This window comes from Macaca thibetana, chromosome 4 (genome assembly GCF_024542745.1).
Source record: "Macaca thibetana thibetana isolate TM-01 chromosome 4, ASM2454274v1, whole genome shotgun sequence".
Classification (NCBI taxonomy): domain Eukaryota; kingdom Metazoa; phylum Chordata; class Mammalia; order Primates; family Cercopithecidae; genus Macaca; species Macaca thibetana.
Window position 1 is genome coordinate 16,090,844 of NC_065581.1, and position 18,780 is coordinate 16,109,623.

The 18,780-nt window shown below is 41.4% G+C and overlaps 1 pseudogene; it reads left to right on the forward strand.

Moving 5' to 3' along the window:
• Positions 1-10,520: 10,520 nt before the first annotated feature.
• Positions 10,521-17,500, forward strand: LOC126953322 (malate dehydrogenase, cytoplasmic-like; annotated as a pseudogene).
• Positions 17,501-18,780: the final 1,280 nt, after the last annotated feature.

The following is an 18,780-nucleotide window of genomic DNA, read 5'->3' on the forward strand; positions in this document are numbered from 1 at the left end:
TGGAGATGCCATAGGCCAGGTGTGAGGCTGAGATGGGCACCAGATGAGTGACCAAGGGCCTGGCACAAAGGGCCCTGCATGGATTTAGCAGAGCATTCCCAGCCATTTCAGCTGGCTTCTATGCCTACCTGCTTGGGAAGATTTCCCTCCTTGGCAACTTAACAGGCACTAGACAAACTTGGCCAGATATTTGGAGCAAACAGAAGCAGTTCTACAGATCTGTACTGCAATTATTTGTTTCACACAGATAAATAAAAACTGGGATCAAAACTTTGATCAAGAGAAATAAGTTATTAATCCCCCCAGAATTTTAAAAATTCATTTCTGAATCAATTTCATTAGAACAGAAATAAGTCTACCTCAATGGGACAGATATGGAGAGTAGTCTGAAATGAATGGAAAACTAGCTTGCAGTGCTGTCTGGTGGGTGTTGATAACAATGAGGTGCTTCTTTTACCAAAGCAGTGTGTCCAGGGCAGGTGACATGCTCAGAGATCAGGGTAGGGCAGGACTTCAGGGGGTGCCTGGCCAGCAGGAAAGATAATTGTTCATTTTACAGTTTGACCTCAGGTCTAAAGAATCTGCCCGGGGCTGGCCTTGAAGAAGGTTGCATCGTCCCTGCTTTCTGGCAAAGGTAGACTTTCTTATTTGAATCCTAAAGGCTAAAGAAAAAGAAGAAAAAGAAATTGTCATTAATAACTGTTGGTGACCTAAAACGTTACACGTCATTCAAACTAATATTCCTGTTGAATGTTGTTATTACATGTCACTCAAACTAATATTCCTGTTGAATATCGTTATTTAATTACATTCAAATGATTGACTTGCTTATTATACTAATGAAAGAAAGAAAAACTGGTAAGTGGAAACCTATCAGTGAAATGGTGCTTCTGACTCAAGAGACTTATCAGTAGAATGACCCCATAAAGTTTTCACCTCAAGTAAGGCAAAGCCATATAAGGAAAAAATTCAGCCGGGCATGGTGGTTCATGCCTGTGATCCCAGCATTTTGGGACACCAAAGTAAGTGGATTTCTTGGGCCAGGAGTTCAAGACCAGCCTGGGCAGCATAGTGAGACCCCTTTTAGTTTATTTGTTGTTGTTGTTGTTGTTAGTGCTTATCTATGTCTTGTTATATTTTTACCCCAAATACGCTATTTGTATTAACTATTTTCAGTTCATAGAATGTGGATGTATTTCCATGGCAGTAAGTTTTTCTGTATAATCCATATAATCATTTCAATGGGTGCATTATATTCTATAATATGAATCCCTCATCATTTAGCTGATCTTAAATTTTAATCTTTTTATTGAACATCCAGGTTTACTTTCTCTTTTTGAACAAAATACAGATGGTAATTCCTATGTATATCTTTGTTTTCTTGCTTAGTGAGGGTAGAAACAAGGTCTCTCGTTTACTGCTGCATTCCCAGGAATTAATAAAGCACACAGTAGACATGTAGTATAATAAATATGAACTGAGTGAATTAATGGCCTGGTTATTTCCATAGGATTAGGAGTGGGACCCGATGGTAAGGCAGGCAGCCTGGTGATTGGGGTGGTTGAGCTGCTTGTGGCAGGGACCAGAAGTCATTTAGGTTTGCTGACGCTAGAGGTTGCCTGGGAGAGAGGAAGAGGCACAAAACTGGAGTTGACTTCTTCAGATATTCGCTGAATGCCTACTGTACAAATAAGGGCAGGAAATAAAAATCACTTCCTCTCTTGCTTTGTTTTTCCAAAGTGGTCAATCTCCCTCCTGCAGGAAACCAACGTTTAAGGCCAGTTTCAGGCCAGTGTTCCTTGTCCTTTTCACCCTGTTATGCCAGCAGTAAGTAGCGAAGAATGGCAAAGAGCCTACCAGATTTAAGTCTCTACCACTTACTGGCTCTGTGACCTTCAGTTGCCTAACCCCTGGAACACTGGTCTTATCTCTGCAATATAGGGGTGATAATAATAGCTAATAATAATAGTTGCTGTACCTTGCAGGGAGTAAGAGATTAAGTGTTAACTCTTGCTAGCTAATATTATTATGGATTCGGTAAGCTTCCATAGGTTCCCTTTCATCCTTTTCCGTGAGAGAAAGCCACTGGAAGCCCCAGACAAACCAATTTACTGACACATGTGTATATGTTGAGTTTTCTAAAACACAATTATTTTATGGATTAGGGACCATCTGCAGCTACACTGGTTGTACAGTAACACACTCTTTGATTGAGCAGAGAAATTTTTGTTCTTGTTCTCCTAGCTTTTAAGTCATGCTTTTTCACCACATAGCTATTAATAAACAACAGTGCCTGGCACCTTGGTGAAAAGAGTCACTATTTACCAACACCCCCAGCCCTACTCCCACCCTCTTATAGCAGGAGAAGAGGTCTGTATGAGCTCAATGGAAAGCTGTTTCTGAGCTTGGGGTTGGGAGAACAAGCTGCAAAATGTCCGTTACGGGGTCCAGAATTTCAATGCATGTTGCTTTTTCAAAATAGAATAAATTGTTCATTTCTTCTCTGCTGACCACAGGTAACTCAAAGGTAACCCTAAAGCCGCGAAAGAGAAGGAAGGAAAGTGAGTCCTGACGCGGAATAAGCAGTATTGTATATTACTGAAAGATGTGGAGCTCTGAATATAAAAAGATAGAGAGTTAAGGGCCGGGCACTGTGGCTCACACCTATAATCCCAACACTTTGGGAGGCCAAGGCAGGTGGATTGCCTGAGGTCAGAAGTTTGAGATAAGCCTGACCAACATGGCGAAACCCCATCTCTACCAAAACAAAAACAAAAATTAGCCAGGCGAGGTGGTGCATACCTGTAATCTCAGCTACTCAGGAGACTGAGGCAGGAGAATCGCTTGAACCCAGGAGGCGGAGGTTGCAGTGAGCTGAGACCACGCCATTGCACTCCAGCCTGGGCAACAGAGCAAGACTCTGTCTCAAAAAAAAAAAAAAAAAAAAAAGAAGAAGAAGAAGAAGAGAGAGAGAGAGAGAGTTAAAAGACAGAGAGTATGGTTTACTTTAAGAAAAATTCTTGAATTCCCCACCAAAAGATCTTTCTTCTTTTCTTTGAGATGAAGTTTTGCTTTCGTTGCCCAGGCTGGCGTGTAGTGGCGTGATCTCGGCTCACTGCAACCTCCACTTCCCAGGTTCAAGCAATTCTTCTGCCTTAGCTTCCTGAGTAGCTGGGATTACAGGCGCCCATCACCATGCCCAGCTAATTTTTTTTTTTTTTGTATTTTTAGTAGAGACAGTTTCACCATGTTGGCCAGGCTGGTCTTGAACTCCTGACCTCAGGTGATCCATCTGCCTTGGCCTCCCAAAGTGCCGAGATTACAGGTGTGAGTCACCACGCCCGGCCCCAAAAGATCTTTAAAAATGGCATTTCTTAGAATCCCATCAAGTTCCAAGGTATAGAGTTAGAAGATGACAGGTATATGTCTCAGGGACTTACCAACTGGAGCAGGAGCTGCAGGCTCCTGGTGGTAGACAGAAGACCAGGTCATGTGTTCAACTTGAATCACAGAAGAGACTCCAGGCATCACCCCACCTAAATCTCTATTAGTCAATTGTAACAAAACAGGCCATTATAGGTTGAACATCCCTAATCCAAAAATCTGAAATCCAAAATGTTCCAAAATCTGAAACTTTGTGAGCACTGACATGACACCACAAGTGGGAAATTCCACACCTGACCTCCTGAGACAGGTTGCAGTCAAAACACAAACTTCTTTCATATGCAAAATCATGAATGATGTTATATAAAACCACCTTCAGGCTACGTGTATGAGGTGTGTATGAAACATAAATAAATTCTGTGTTTAGATTTGGGTCCCAACCCCAAGATATCTCATTATGTATAGTACAAATATTCCAAAATTTGAAGAAAATGCAAGGAGGTTTCAACTCTTTCCAGCTGTCTTCTTCCATCCCCTAGAGCAGAGATTGCTGTCATCAACAATCACTTCTATTCCAAGTCCCTTCTTGGCAAAAGTGTGGGCTTCCAGACCAAAACTGGACTGTTATAATCATATCTATACCAGCCAAGTGAGCGGCTGCATGGATTCTCCAGAAAGACCACCTCGGTCCCAGTGGACTGTGCCCTATGCAACTCTCTTGACCATCCTCAGAGAAAGATGCATTCAGTGTAATTTGGCCCTGTACTACTTCCAAAGACCTTCAGTTACCAAGCCACAGCACATCAAAGCTACCATCAAAACATAATCAGGCTGGTATTCTAAAACGTTCAAAAAAAGAAACCCGAATAATCCAGCCCTTGGTATAAACAGGCTTTTATTCTCAAGTCAGGAAGATAAACTGATACATATGCTTCCATTAAAAGGTTGACAAACTACTAAAAATATAGCATATGTACTTAGAATGTTTGCTTTCATCCTTGAGGTCAATATCAACTGGATTTATAATATTCCACACTTCAGATATTGACATTGGGATGAGTGAAAAATAACTTTAGTAAAATGTTTTTTTATTGTACCCTTAAAAACAAAAACAAAAAGGGGCTGACTATTCTGCAAATTTTGGATACCAATTAAGACCTCAGAAAGTCTGGAGGGAACCACAGTTTCCAAAGCCTGCTGGCAGCGTTAGCCTAAGAGAGCAAGTGGCATGCACAAGTGACTGAATCAAGACCACAACAAAGTATGGAAGAACTGGGCGGACAGCATCAGGAGTATTGGCAGGAACTTGAAAACCACCAGACTGGTTCCCATTGCAGTGTGCAATAAATAGTCTTCCCTTTGCTTACAGTTATAGTTCGCTGCTCCCTGTGAGGAAGGCCCTCCTTCCCCTCTTCTCTCCTTGTCCACCCCGCTTAGGTGTCTCTTTCACTGATGATAAATAATGAAAATCCTTGGCAAGGTATAATCATAGCCTGATGACTACACTAAGTATGTGCATTTGTACATCTGAGGGTCAGGGCGATGAAGAGGGAAACCAGTCCCTCTGTAATTGAAATAACTTGATAACACATATCATATATTATAAATATTTAAAACACAGTTAACAAAAATATTTCTGATATTTTACTCCCTCAAGGGCATAGGCCCTTTGTTCAACAAATATCATGCCTCCCTTTCTTCTAAAATGTATATCTGAATCTCTTTTCAGACATGAACCTCACTTTGTTTATTACCTTTGATTTCAAAATGTACATTTGAGGCCGGCGCAGTGGCTCATGCCTGTAATCCCAGCACTTTTTGGAGCTGAGACGGGTGGATTACTTGAGGTCAGGAGTTCGAGACTAGCCTGGCCAACATGGTAAAACTCCATCTCTACTAAAAATATAAAAATTAGACAGGCATGGGGGTGCGCACATGTGGTCCCAGCTACTCAGGAGGCTGAGGCACAACAATCGCTTGAACTCAGGAAGCGTAGGTTACAGTGAGCCAAGATGACACAACAGCACTCCAGCCTGGGCGATAGAGCGAGACTCCATCTCCAAAAAAAAAAAAAAAAAAAAAAAAAAAAAAAAGTATGTTTGAATCTGGTCTCAAAATACGTACTAGAGTTTGTATTGTATGTTTATTAACTTTTGAGTCCAAGGATTATTTTCTTTGTAGACTGCAAAACAATTTCCAGAAAGGTGGTGAGGAGGAGGGCTTAGGTTGTACTCAGAATAGAACACTTGGAAAAATTATATGTTACGAATTCAGAGGGAGCTGTCACCAGGCTGGTGGATGTCCAACTCATTTCTTCCTGAATGTAGATTTTTTTTAAGAGAATAGCGAAAGCCATATTAAAAAGAAATTCACTAGTAGCAAGAGTATGTGCTAACACAGATCTTCAGAAGATTTTAAAAGCTTACTTAACACCTTCATAAATCCAAAGCGTGGAAGTATGAACAAAAGTGTTATGAAGAGCTGCTGAGTCCAGCTACCATTCCTTTTTCAAGTCTCTTACTTTAACAACACCTACCTGTGTTTTTCCATTTACATTACAAATTAGAAGAAAGTTAGTACGAGACAGACCCTTGCTTCCTTAAATGGCAAGAGTGAGGGCAAGGGCAAAGCCAGTTGATGAGTTAAGTTATTTATTATTGCCTGCATTTACTCATTCATTCATTCATTTATTCAACACTGAAAGATTGCCTTTTGTTGGGCCAGACCCCATGCCCAGCACCATATAAATAAGGCTTTGTGTGGTGAGATAAGGAAAAATTAAAGTAAGTACTATATGACAAGCAAAATAATGGAAGGAGATGTAAGAGAAGTACAGAGAAAAGATGGCTTAATTCTACTTGGGAGAAATTACTCAAAGGAGATCTCTGGGGACTTCAGCTGGTATTAAAGAATGAAGATGTCTTTCATTGGGTTTTAGAGGGAAGGAAGGAAGATTCTAGGCAGAGACAAGAGAAAGCCCAAGTGCACAGAGACATGATTCAGCATGGCACGCTTAGGAAATTTCAACTGTCACTGGAGCACAGTTTGCAAGGGAGAAAGCAGCAATAGATGAGGCTAAAATTTCAGATAATATCCAATTGGAAGTCAAAGTTATTTTTGAAGCAATGGAAGCTGTTGAAGGGTTGCTTGTAGGATATGCTCCGGTCAGATTTTCATTTAGAGGGATCAGTCTGGTGACAGTCTTGGGGTTGGATGAGACGGAGAAGCAGCAGAGAGTTTATCGGCAATAATCCTTGTGACAGAGGGCGGAGCCCAAGCAAAAGCTGGGGCAGTGGGATGGGGAGAACGTGTATTCAGTAAATATTTGGGGGTAGCATCAGCAGGTCTCTAGCCGTAGATGGATGGTACGATAGGTAAAGTCAGAAAGTTGGGAAACCTGCAGCAGTCTCAGTTGCTGGCTTGTATTCATTATAGTAGGCCAGACTAGTGCTTCTCACACAGTTGTAGGGAGCTTTTACTTTCAATTTGTGATCACACTCACTGCCCATGAGTAGTATGTCACTCATGCCATATGCAACTCACTACAGGAGTTCATCAGTACTCAACCCGGTTATACCCTGCTCAACGAGATGAATCCACTCATGACACTTAGGTAAATGGTAGTATCAAATTATTATAAAAGCTTCTTAATGCTTTACTCTCGAAACTATGCTTCTCTTATTGTGGACTAGTAATAAATTGTTCATAAATCAGCACCAATTCATGAACTACACTTTGAATAGCTAGATTATGATTAAAAAGTACATTTAAAATCGTCCCCAAATCTCAATGGCTTAACACAAGGGAAGTCTGTTCCTTGCTCACTGTTAACTGTCTGCACCTGGTTGATAAGTAGTTCTCCTCCACTCGGTGACTCAGAGACCCAGGCTCCTTGCACATTCTGTGCACCATCCTCTAGGGCCTTCTCTCAGATCCAGATCTATCTGCCAAAAAATAAAACGACATGGAGGAGAAACATCCACTTCTTAAAAACTGTGACCCAGAATGGCTCATATCACTTCCACTCACATTCCGTGGGTTAGAACTCAGTTGCATGGCCACACCTAATTGCAAAGGAGACTGGGAAAGGTAGTCCAGTATTATACCCAGGACAAAAAGGAAGTGAACTGGGGGGTTGGGAGACAGTCCACAGACTCGGACACGTGAGTATTCTAGATGGTACTCAGAATGACGCTGCTAACAAACCACATAATTCCTTCCAGAAAATATATTCAGCCTGAGGTGCGGTGAAGCCAAAGACAGACTCCTCAGAGGAGTTCAAGGCTTCCCCACAGTCCTGAGCTTCAACCTATCTCACAGCTTTGTTTGGATTAGGGATACAAGCGAAGGCACATCTATAGCTTTTGCACAAGGCATACGTGCATGGTTAATTAAATATGCAAGGAGTGCCACATGCATATGCATGGACACTCGGAGGTTGTTTATTACCTTTGATTTCAAAATATATGTTTGAGGCTGGCATATTGTGAATGGACTGGTTCACACTGTGCAGGAATAGATGCCCCTTTAAGCCCAAAGATTTACAATCTTCGTATCTCTACATACGGCTTTTATCTTGGCATTATTTGGCAGTCTTGCGAGTCAAAAGCATACCTTTTGAGGTGGGTCAAGTTGATCGTTCTTACAAGACAGACTAGGGGCTTGGAGAGAAAAACAAGATCATTTACAGCAAAGGCTGAGCCTCTAAAACGTTCAATGTGGATTTAGACTTATTTGTTCCCACTTATTCACTGACTAAATAGCCTCTTGGTTCATTAGTTTTAAGTGCTACAGCTAAATCATTCACATTTCATAGAAAATGTAATGAATGCAATTTAAAATGTCACCCAAATAAAGAAATGTAAAAATGTCACCACCACTCTCTGAGTCCTCTTTAGTGCTTTTCCCAATTCAACAATTAGTTTCCTTTACTACCTTTCCATTTTCTCTGCAATACCCTAAAAATGGAATTGAGGCAAACATTTTAAAGGATCATTGGGTTAAATTCCAGACACTTAAGGAAAAGGTTGCCATCCTCTTCAGAAAACAACTCCTTGTGCCACTATGTGACAATGCATCAAATATTTTAATACAATTGCTAAGAAGACAGTAGTTTTGGACCTGGCACAGTGGCTCATGCCTGTAATCCCAGCATTTTGGGAGGCCGAGGTGGGTGCATCACTTGAGCTCAGGAGTTCGAGACCAGCCTGAGCAAAAAAGTGAAACCCCGTCTCTAAAAAAAATACAAAACAATTAGCCAGGCATGGTGGTGCACGCCTGAAATCCCAGCAACTCAGGAGGCTGATGTGGACGGATGGCTTAAGCCCAGGAGGCAGAGGTTGCAGTGAACCAGGATTGTGTCATTGCACTCCAGCCTGGGTGAGAGAGCCAGACCTTGTCTCAAAAAAAAAAAAAAAAAAAAAAAAAAAGGAGGAGGAAGAAGAAGACAGTAGTCTTTGTGGAGGTGTGGAGTTGGAATCCCTATCTGAGCTTCTCCATCTTCTAGCTCTGTGACCTGGGCAAGTGACCAAATCTGAGCCTGGGCTTCCTCTTCTGTGAGATTTGGGCAACCCCACAGGGTTATTGTCTTCAGTCACATGTGACACCAAAGCCTGGCATGTAGCACACACTCAAGGAATGGTGGGTCTACTATTGTGGCAGTGGTTTGTGCCCATCAGAGAGAGACTTTAGAGGCCAAACTCCACTCTTCAATCAGTAAGCATCACAGGGATCTACCATTGTCCACTGTCTCCCAGTCTCTATTCTGGGAAGGATAGGGAGGAAGCAGAGCATGGTTACTGCCTTGCTGCATGGCAGGATGTATCCATTTGCTGGGGATGCAATAGCAAAGCACCACAAACTGCGTGGCTTAAAACAACAGAAACAGTCTCTCACAGTCCTGGGAGCAAGAAGTCTGAAATGAAGCTGTTGGCAGGGTTGGTTCCTACTAGAGATTCTGAGGGAGAATCTGCTTCCTTCTCACCCACCTTCTGGGGGCTGTTGGCAGTCCATGGCATTCCTTGGTAGGTGTGTAGCTGCATCATCCCAGTCTCTGCATCTGTCTTCACATGGTCTTCTTCCTTGTGCATGACTGTGTCTGCTTTCTCTCTTTTAAGAACATCTGTCATTGAATTCAATCTCACATTCTAATCTGTTGTGAATGGATATGGTTTGGCTGTGTCCCCACCCAAATCTTGTGTTGAACTGTAGTTCCCATAATCCCCACGTGTTGCAGTTGGGGCCCAGTGGGAGGTGATTGAATCATGGGGCCAGCTACCTCCATGCTGTTCTCATGATAGTGAGTGAGTTCTCATGAGATCTAATGGTTTTATTTGGAGCTTTCCCCAACTTCGCTCTGCACTTCTCCTTGCTGCTGTCACGTGAAGAGGGACATGTTTGCTTCCCCTTCTGCTGTGATTGTAAGTTTCCTGAGGCTTCCCCAGCCATGCAGAATGGTGAGTCAATTAAACCTCTTTCCTTGATAAATTACCCAGTCTGGGGTATGCCTTTGTTAGCAGCATGAGAATGGACTAATACATGAACTCATCTTAACCTGATTACATCTGCAAAGACTTTCCAAATAAGGTCACACTCATGGGTCTGGGAGTTAGGACTTCAACATATCTTTGGGGACCATCACTCAAACCATAACACAAAGGACAGCAAAGAAGCAGCCATTCTTTCTCTTTGTGGTGTTTGATTTCCACAGTGCCCTGGAATCCCTTTCACCCATTGCCTTGGCAAAGGTGTAGCAGGGACAAGAAAGCATTTCCCAGAGAGAATCTAGGGTGGGTTAACCTGCACTAAGCATCACTTGGGCCACTTACCCATTGAAACCAGAGCAGTACCTGGAAGCATCTTGGATGAAAGCTCACTTCCCTCTTTTTTCCTTGACAAGTTTCAGAGAGGAACCTAGTGTTGTCCACGGCTGTCTCCATATCTTCTTCCCTTTGTGCTCTGTCTCACCTCCTGCACTGAGGATAGTGGCAGGGACATATAAATTTTTCTCCAAGAAATATACTGTCTACTTCCAACACTGCCCCATGCAGCTAGCAAGAAGTTCTAGGACTCAATCATATGGGATCTTTCTCGAAACCTGCTTAACTATCTGCATTAATAATCAGCTTGAGGTCAGAATGGGTAAGAGTTGGTGGTGTTCATCAGCACTCCAAGGTTAGTACACATTGCCACACTTCAATTCCTATATTTTCTCTTTGGTCTTTAGGCTCACCTATGTGGAAAGAAAGACATACATGACATGAAACTTAAAAAATTATTTGCATGCATGAATAAAACATCATTTAAAAGTAATCAAATTGCTTTAATAAAGTTTTTTTTATTCTGAATTGTGAGCACATTGCGAGCATTTGTGAGGGCCTGGGATAAAGAACAGGTGCTTGCAGCAGCTGTTTAAATTTTGCCAGGATCAGCAATGACCCCAAAGCCTGTGGCAATTACCCTCACTGACAAGTTGTCTTAAAAGATATGACAATAAGGGGACTCACCTTCCCAAATTCATCTTAGATACCCATTTTCATTGTTGTTAACATGATGCTTTTTTACAGATAATCAAAGGGAAGTAGGCCATGGTGTCTGCGTTACTGACTTGTTGAACTATTACTGCTTTACTCAGCCTTTCTTTGTACTTATGAGGTGAGAATAAAAGGTGATAAAGCACAGGTTTTTCTGGAAACAGCAATGCACTTACATTTCCCATTTGTATCTTACTGGGCTCTTTTAAATTGTTCAGAGCCCTCAAGAGAGGCCACATTCACACCAAAACATTCAGACCAAATGAAGACATAAACAATGCACTTTCTCTAATCGTTGAACCCAGTTAGACAACATCTGATGTAAAGCACAAGAATGAAGTCAGCCTGCAGAGGATTAAATCTGCCAGGCAGCACAGCTGCAGGTCAAACTCTCTTCTAAGGTCAGACTCAAAGACCAACAAAAGACCAACAGGTGTGTAAAGTCTGGTAGGTTAAAGGTCTTGCTTGCCGTAGATATAGCATGGGGGAACAAGAGAGCCAAAGGTTTTGTTGAGACTTGTTAACTACAACTATAAGAGTTAAAAGTTGAGTTTGGATGTTGCTATACTTAGCTTATTCAAAGGATTATCTTATTTAGTTTTCTCTACCACTCAGAGATCTTTAAGATAATAGTAATAAGGCTATTATCTTAAAAGGCAGGTACCAACATGGATTCCAAGCACAAAGAAATTATATCAATGGAAAATATAGCAATTTTAACTTAGATTGTTAGATATATTCTATTTTTATGCCAAAATGAAATGCCCAAAGGAAGAATATGAAATCCATGTTATTTTAGTTATACAGGAAGCTAGTCTATTCTTGCTGTTATTGTTTTTGTATGATAAAACTTATAAGAAAATGAAACTATGATTTTTATAAGAACAAATAATAACACATCTAGAAGCACAAAATATTTCCCCTTTAAAAAATATTATTTGAAAGTAAAAGACTGGAACTGTTGTCTTTAAACTGAGTTGTTTCCTTGTTTGGTCTGATATATTACTGAAATTTACGGTTTTATCCTAAGGTGGAATTGACTAAAATTTAGCATGTAGAGAATATAAAAATCTTTAAATAAACATTTAGAACTTAGGCACGACCAGGCGCGGTGGCTCACGCCTATAATCTCAGCACTTTGGGAGACTGAGCCAGGTGGATCACTTGAGGTCAGGAGTTCGAGACCAGCCTGGCCAACATGGTGAAACCCCGTCTCTACTAAAAATACAAAAATTAGCAGGGCATGGTGGTGCGTGCCTATAATCCCAGCTACGCAGGAGGCTGAGGCAGGAGAATCACTTGAATCCGGGAGGCAGAGGTTGCAGTGAGCCAAGATGGCACCACTGCACTCCAGCCTGGGTGACAGAGTAAGACTCTGTCTCAAATAATAAATAAATAAATAAATAAATAAATAAAACCTAGGCACTGAGTTTACCAAAACATATATACTTGTTGTAACAAATATATATAGATAGATCGTTAAGTGGTAGCTAATGAGGGGGAAGCTATGAGTTTTAGCTTTGTTAATTCATCATTGACTTCAACCTAACGTGTGATATATAAGGATGAATTCTTTCCATTTATTTTATTCACCAAGAGAATGCTTTCTACTGTGGGACTGAATGAGTGGCAGATTATCTTTCTTTGGCGGCCATAAAATGCCAAATAGTACTTGTGGTACAAGTACCTGGATCACAGAAGCATACTGCATGGTCATTTCCATTTTCCTTTTCTGTTTTGTAAATGGAAAATAACAGACTTGATGGTCCATGGTTCCACTGACCTCCACCCCACAGATGCTCTGCCAGATGTCTGGGAAAGCACATGATAAACTACTTGCTACCCAGGGGATGGCATCATTCTGATGTTCGGTGTTTTCCTTCGCTTTTGGCCCTGGGTCTCTGGAGCGCGGGCCAAGGGATCTGATCCCAGCGTGATCCTATTTCAACCCCTGGATGCTGGGAGCGTCCCAGCTAGAAGTTTTGTGAATTACCGTACCAGATGGTGAGGGTCACAGTTCTCCAACTGGGGCTGAGTTTTATTACTGCTAAATTAATAACAGTGATTGACACAATAGGAGCTAACAAGAGATTTTTCCATTCATTCGGGCCACTGTTAATTCTAGCATCTGTAGACATTAATTTCTTTAAATTAATTAGAATATTTGGTAATGCAGGGCAGCAAGGGGGATGGTGTGGTGGGGGCAGCAACAATGATAGAATTTTGTAGACTTCTTTGAGTCCTGGTAAGAAAACTCAGTAAGAACATACTCTTATTGTGTCCTGAAAACTGGTTAGTTATTATGCTCCCTAAAGAAACAAGACTCTTCATGCTAATTTCTGTCTTACTGCTTCCTCTGGTTAAGAACATCAGATTAATGAAGTATTGTATTACAGCAATCATTTGTTGGGAAAGTACCAGCCTGATTTGGTGCAGGTAGGAGGAGTGAGGGCAGGAACAGGGGGTTGATCCCAACATGATGCCAGAGGTTTATTTATGAACCACTTAGACTGTACCTGTTTAATTAAAGACGGATTTTCTCATTTTGGGGGTAGAGCCAGGAGTAGGTATACCTTCTGCTATGCTGCTAAGGTTATGCTCGGAGTGGGCTGGTGCTCGTGAGGTACGAGTGAAACACAGTAAACTTAAATGCCACCTTCCATTAGATTGCTAGCAAAAAATGACTAGAGATTCTGTGTTTCACTGCTCCCGGAGGAGTGCTGAACATGGGAGAGGAAGGGGGCACATCCACAAAACCTGCAGGCAGATCTAGGGGACAAGCTGCACTACCACAAATCTGGGCGGGTACCTCTCAGCAGCAACTCCAACTGGGTTGTCACCTCAGTCAGCCCTGGAGAGACAGCCACCATGTTCTCTCTATTTTTGGAGTCACGTGTCATTGAGAATCCCCAAGCACAAGCAATCCTCCAGTTTTTTCAAAATATGTAGCTATACACCAAAAACGTTCTTCAGGTTTTAATGTATTACTTGCAACTAAATTCAAACTGCTGCCCTAAATTTGAGTTGGATGGGCCAGCGTGATATTTTAGGCTCACCAGCTGGCTCAGGGTAGTCTGCAGACCAAAGGCAGGCAGGCTTGTTACAAAGCAGCGTTATTTGAGAAAAAATACCCCAAAAGTGCTAGGATTCTCACAGAGTTAATATCCAAAGTTTCCAGAGTTTCAATGGACATTCCAAGATTACTGGGTTTCATGGAAAAACCAAATGAGGGATACTCTCCCCAGCTTTTCATTCTTGAGTACAACCTAAAAATGGCATCATACAGCCAAGACTCACCCACTTCAGCCTAAGAGACATAAAATCACTTCCTGATCAAACCTGTATTAATTTAGAAGCTTCTAGATTATTGAATGTCAAGCTTGTCCAACTCATGGCCCACAGGCCACATGCTGCTAAGGATGGTTTTGAATGTGGCCAAACACAAATTTGTAAACTTTCTTAAAACATTATGATATGTTTTTTGCAATTTTTTTTTTTTTTTAGTTCATCAGCTATCATTAGTGTTGCTGTATTTTATGTGTGGCCCAAGACAATTCGTTGTCCAGTATGGACCGGGGAAGCAAAAAGCCTGGACATGCCTGCTGTATTAATATCTATCTATCTATCTATATAAAAATTATATACACATAATATATTATATATATTATATATATATAGTGGGTGCTTAGTGCCTGAATCCCTTCTCTGGAGATTGCAGGAAGCAGTAGGATAACCTGGAGAGAATTCTAGGAGTAGCAGATATGGGTTCTTCCACTGGCCCAGAACTTGTTGTGTAATCTTAGGCAAATGCCTTAAAATCTCTGGGCCTACTTTCCCAGTCTGCACAGTGAAAAATTACATCTGGGTCTCTTAAGAACTGACTCATCTCTAAAACTCTAGGAATATCTCATCGTACTATAGGCCAGAAAAATTGTTTAGCATTCATTTTCAAATCCTATATCTAGAAACATGCTTGAGGTCCCTTTATGTGTTGAGTCAATATTTGCCTAGGAGAAGCTCCACAGGAATATTTTAGAGGGATAGTGACTTACGCAGAAAAGCAGAACTCTTAAGTGTTTCATCACATTACTGGTGTCTTTCACAAGACTGTTTCTTCTTCTTCCTTTTATTCTTGAACATTAAAATGTTGTTAAAGATTGTGTCAGCCACGAGGCCACAAGTGTGAAGCAGAGTTGAGTTTGCCTGCATGAGAATGGGTTAATGTCACCCCTCTAAAGTGGGTTGTTTTAGTCTCTCCACAATTTACAAATAAATTTTGTATTTTACCTAAGCTAGTAGAAAGTAACCATTTTTAACCAGTAATGGGAGATGAAAGTATGTGCATGTATGTTTAATGTATGTTTATACACATATGCAAATATATTTGTGTATATATAAAGGCCATGCTAATTATCATCACAAGTTAAAGTACCATATTCCACCTCAATAATGCTTTAAAAATATAACGCAAAATATATAATATTTATAAAAAAAAGTTTTAATGGGAAAAAGTTCTAAAACCACAAGATATATTCAAATCAAGACTTAAAATACTTTTCTTAAGTCTCTCTTACCTGTCTCATTTCAGACTTCAGTAAACCAGCTCTTTTTTTTTTTTTTTTTTTTTTTTTGAGACAGAATTTCGCTCTTGTTGCCCAGTCTGGAGTGCAATGGCAAGATCTCGGCTCACCACAACCTCCGCCTCCCAGGTTCAGGCGATTCTCCTGCCTCAGACTCCTGAGTAGTTGGAGAGGCTTGCGCCACCAAGCCCGGATAATTTTGTATTCTTTTTAGTAGACACGGGGTTTCTCCATGTTGGCCAGGTTGGTCTCGAACTCCCAACCTCAGGTGATCCACTGCTTTGGCCTCCCAAAGTGTTAGGATTACAGTTGTGAGCCACTGTGCCCAGCCACAAGCCGGATTTTCTTTTACTGGTCCTAAACTTGAAAAATGATTTTGACTTAAGTTTTCTGGGCACTTCTGTCCTGAGAAGTTTCCCTACAGTCTCAATATTATGATGACAGTCTCATATTGAAGAAGACTGCTCTAAGCAAGTCTAGATTCAGAGAACTAGGGATTCTCCTTCCCCAGTTCCACACAACACCAGATATTTTTCAGGGGTGTGTGTGTGTATGTGTGTGTGTTTGCGTGCATGTTTTCCCTCTCTTGTTTTAGCTTAAAACAAAAGCAGCAATGCCAACTATTTACTTACCATTCCAACATACCTAAGTATGGTACAATAAAAATATTCTAACCTGTTGTATCACAGTAGCTCTAATACCAATCTTCAAGTTATATTCAGCATCTGCCACAAGTCACATTTGTTTTTGATGTAAGTTGAGTTTACTCATGTGCCTATGAAATGGAATCATTTTTATTATTTATAGTGTATGATTTACCTGCTGTACGAATATTTTTGCAGCTTTTTGTATGTGCCAGCTACTTTTCTGAGCACTGGGTATTCAAAAAGCCAAATCAAACAAAATATAAATATATGGTGCTAAAGGCGGTCACAAGTCAGTTGTGCAGTAGAGGTAACCTGACTCCCTGAGGCTCACTTTGCAAGTGCTAAAATTGTCACACAGTTCCCCCTTGTCTGAACCAATCCCAGTCCTTGTGACTAGGGCAGCTGGTCAAATCATATATTCACTGCTAAACAGTATTATAAATGCATCTGTCTTTGGTAAAGATTAGCCTATCATTCTTGTGCCATTGGATATCACCCCTGTGCTTGTTGTCCTGAACAGTGTCCTAATGGAACAGCAAGACTGTGCCCTTCCCCTCCCGAAAGATGTCATCCAAACAAATAAAGAAGTTGCCTTCAAAGACCTGGATGTGGCCATTCTCTTGGACTCTGTGCCAAGAAGGAAAGGTGTAGAGAGGAAAGATTTACTGAAAATGTAAAAATCTTCAAATGGCAGGGTGCAGCCTTGGAGAAATATGACAAGAAGTTCATTAAGGTTATTGCTATGGGAAACCCAGCCAGTATCAACTGCCTGACTGCCTCCAAGTTGGCTCCATCCAGCTTCAAGGAGAACTTCAGTTGCTTGACTTGTTTGGATCACAACCAAACTGGAGCTCAAATTACTCTTAAACCTGGTGACTGCCGACAGTGCAAAGAATGTTACACATCTGGGGAAACCATTCCTTGACACAGTATCCAGATGTCAACCAAGCCAAGGTGAAGTTGCAAGGAAAAGAAGTTGTTTATGAAGCTCTGAAACATGACAGCTGGCCCCAGGGAGAATTCACGACTGTGCAGCAACATGGTCCTGCTGTCCTCAAGGCTTGAAAACCATCCAGGGCAATGTCCACTACAAGAGCCATCTCCAACCACCTCAGAGACATCCGGCTTGGAACCCCATAGGGAGAGTCTGTGTCCACTGGGGTTGTCTCTGATAGTGACTCCTGTGGTATTCCCAGTCATCGTTCTACTCATTCTCTGTCGTATTCAAGAGTAAGACCTGGACATTTGTTGAAGCTCTCTCTATTAATGATTCCTCATGTAAGAAGATGGATCTTACTGCAAAGGAACTGGCAGAGAAGAAAAAGAAACTGCTTTAGAATTGCTTTCCTCTGTCTGACTATAAATCATTTTGATGTTACTAAATGCCCCAAACAGGAGAATCTAAATGTCGTCTTTGACGCTAGTACTAAATAGTAACACTGCTATGTGTAAATTACTCGTGAAAAACAACATGTTTTGAAGATTATGTGCTTCTCAGGACAGACCTGTGAGTGACAGTTTATTATCATGCCATTAATCCTGCATTCTAACTAAAAATATATGTTCAAATAAAAAATAATAAAGGCAGTCACAGGTTCCACTCTCTCTGATAGACACTCATTCCATCCAGATTTTGCTTCTTCTCATTTCCTTCAGAAATAGATCCTAAAATGTACAGAGTCCAAGCAATGTGTGAAGTTCTATCCACATCTTCTTACCAGGCCAACCAACTTTAAAAATATGCAAACAGTGTTTGTGTGTGCATAAGTAAGATCAAAATTTATCACCATGATTCCAAGGTGCAAAAAAATGAGAGATTTTCTTTAATTGACCTTATCTTGCTCTCGTTCTCTAAAATGCTTTATTTTTGTCAACTGAAAAGTAACAAATTCTTTTAACGCACTGTGCAGAGTTAACACGGCAGGCCTGAGATTGCTATCTTTAGAAAGCCTTGCTTGCGAGGTTGGCCCTTGGCTGGTGTGCAGGAATTTGGATTTGGGGAGGGTTTCCACCATTCCCAGAACGGATAAGAAGGACTCACTGTGCCTAAACTGTACAAATTATATGGTTTCTGCCAAACAACCTCTTTCCTTGTTTGGGGGTCTGGAATTTGGGTATGTGCCAGGCAGCAGTGCCTAGTGACCCGCCCCCAATAAAAACCATAGATCCTAAGCCTCTAATGAGCTTCCCTGGTAAACAACACTTCAGACCTGAGGTCACAACTTATTGCTGGAGGAATTAAGTGTGTCCTATGTGATTCTGGTGGGAAAGGATCCTTGGAAGCTTGTGTCTGACTTCCCTGGACTTTGCCCCATGCGTCTTTTCCCTTGGCTGCTTGTGCCTGGCATTCTCCTGCTGTAATAAATCTTAGCCATGGGTATGACTCTATGTTGAGTCCTGTGAGTTCCCCTAGTAAATCCCTGAACCTGGAGGTGGACTTGGGACCCCTGGACACATAGTAATTATTGAGGTGTCCTATGTGCTGAGCACTTCTCTGGGAGCTGAGGATATAGTAGTGAGCAAAACAAAAGTCCCTGCCCCATGGATTTTACATGCCTTGGGGGTGAGAGGGTGGAGGAGGAGAGGAAGGAGACAGGCCATACAAAACAGACGAGTAAATTGTGTAATGCGCCTGAC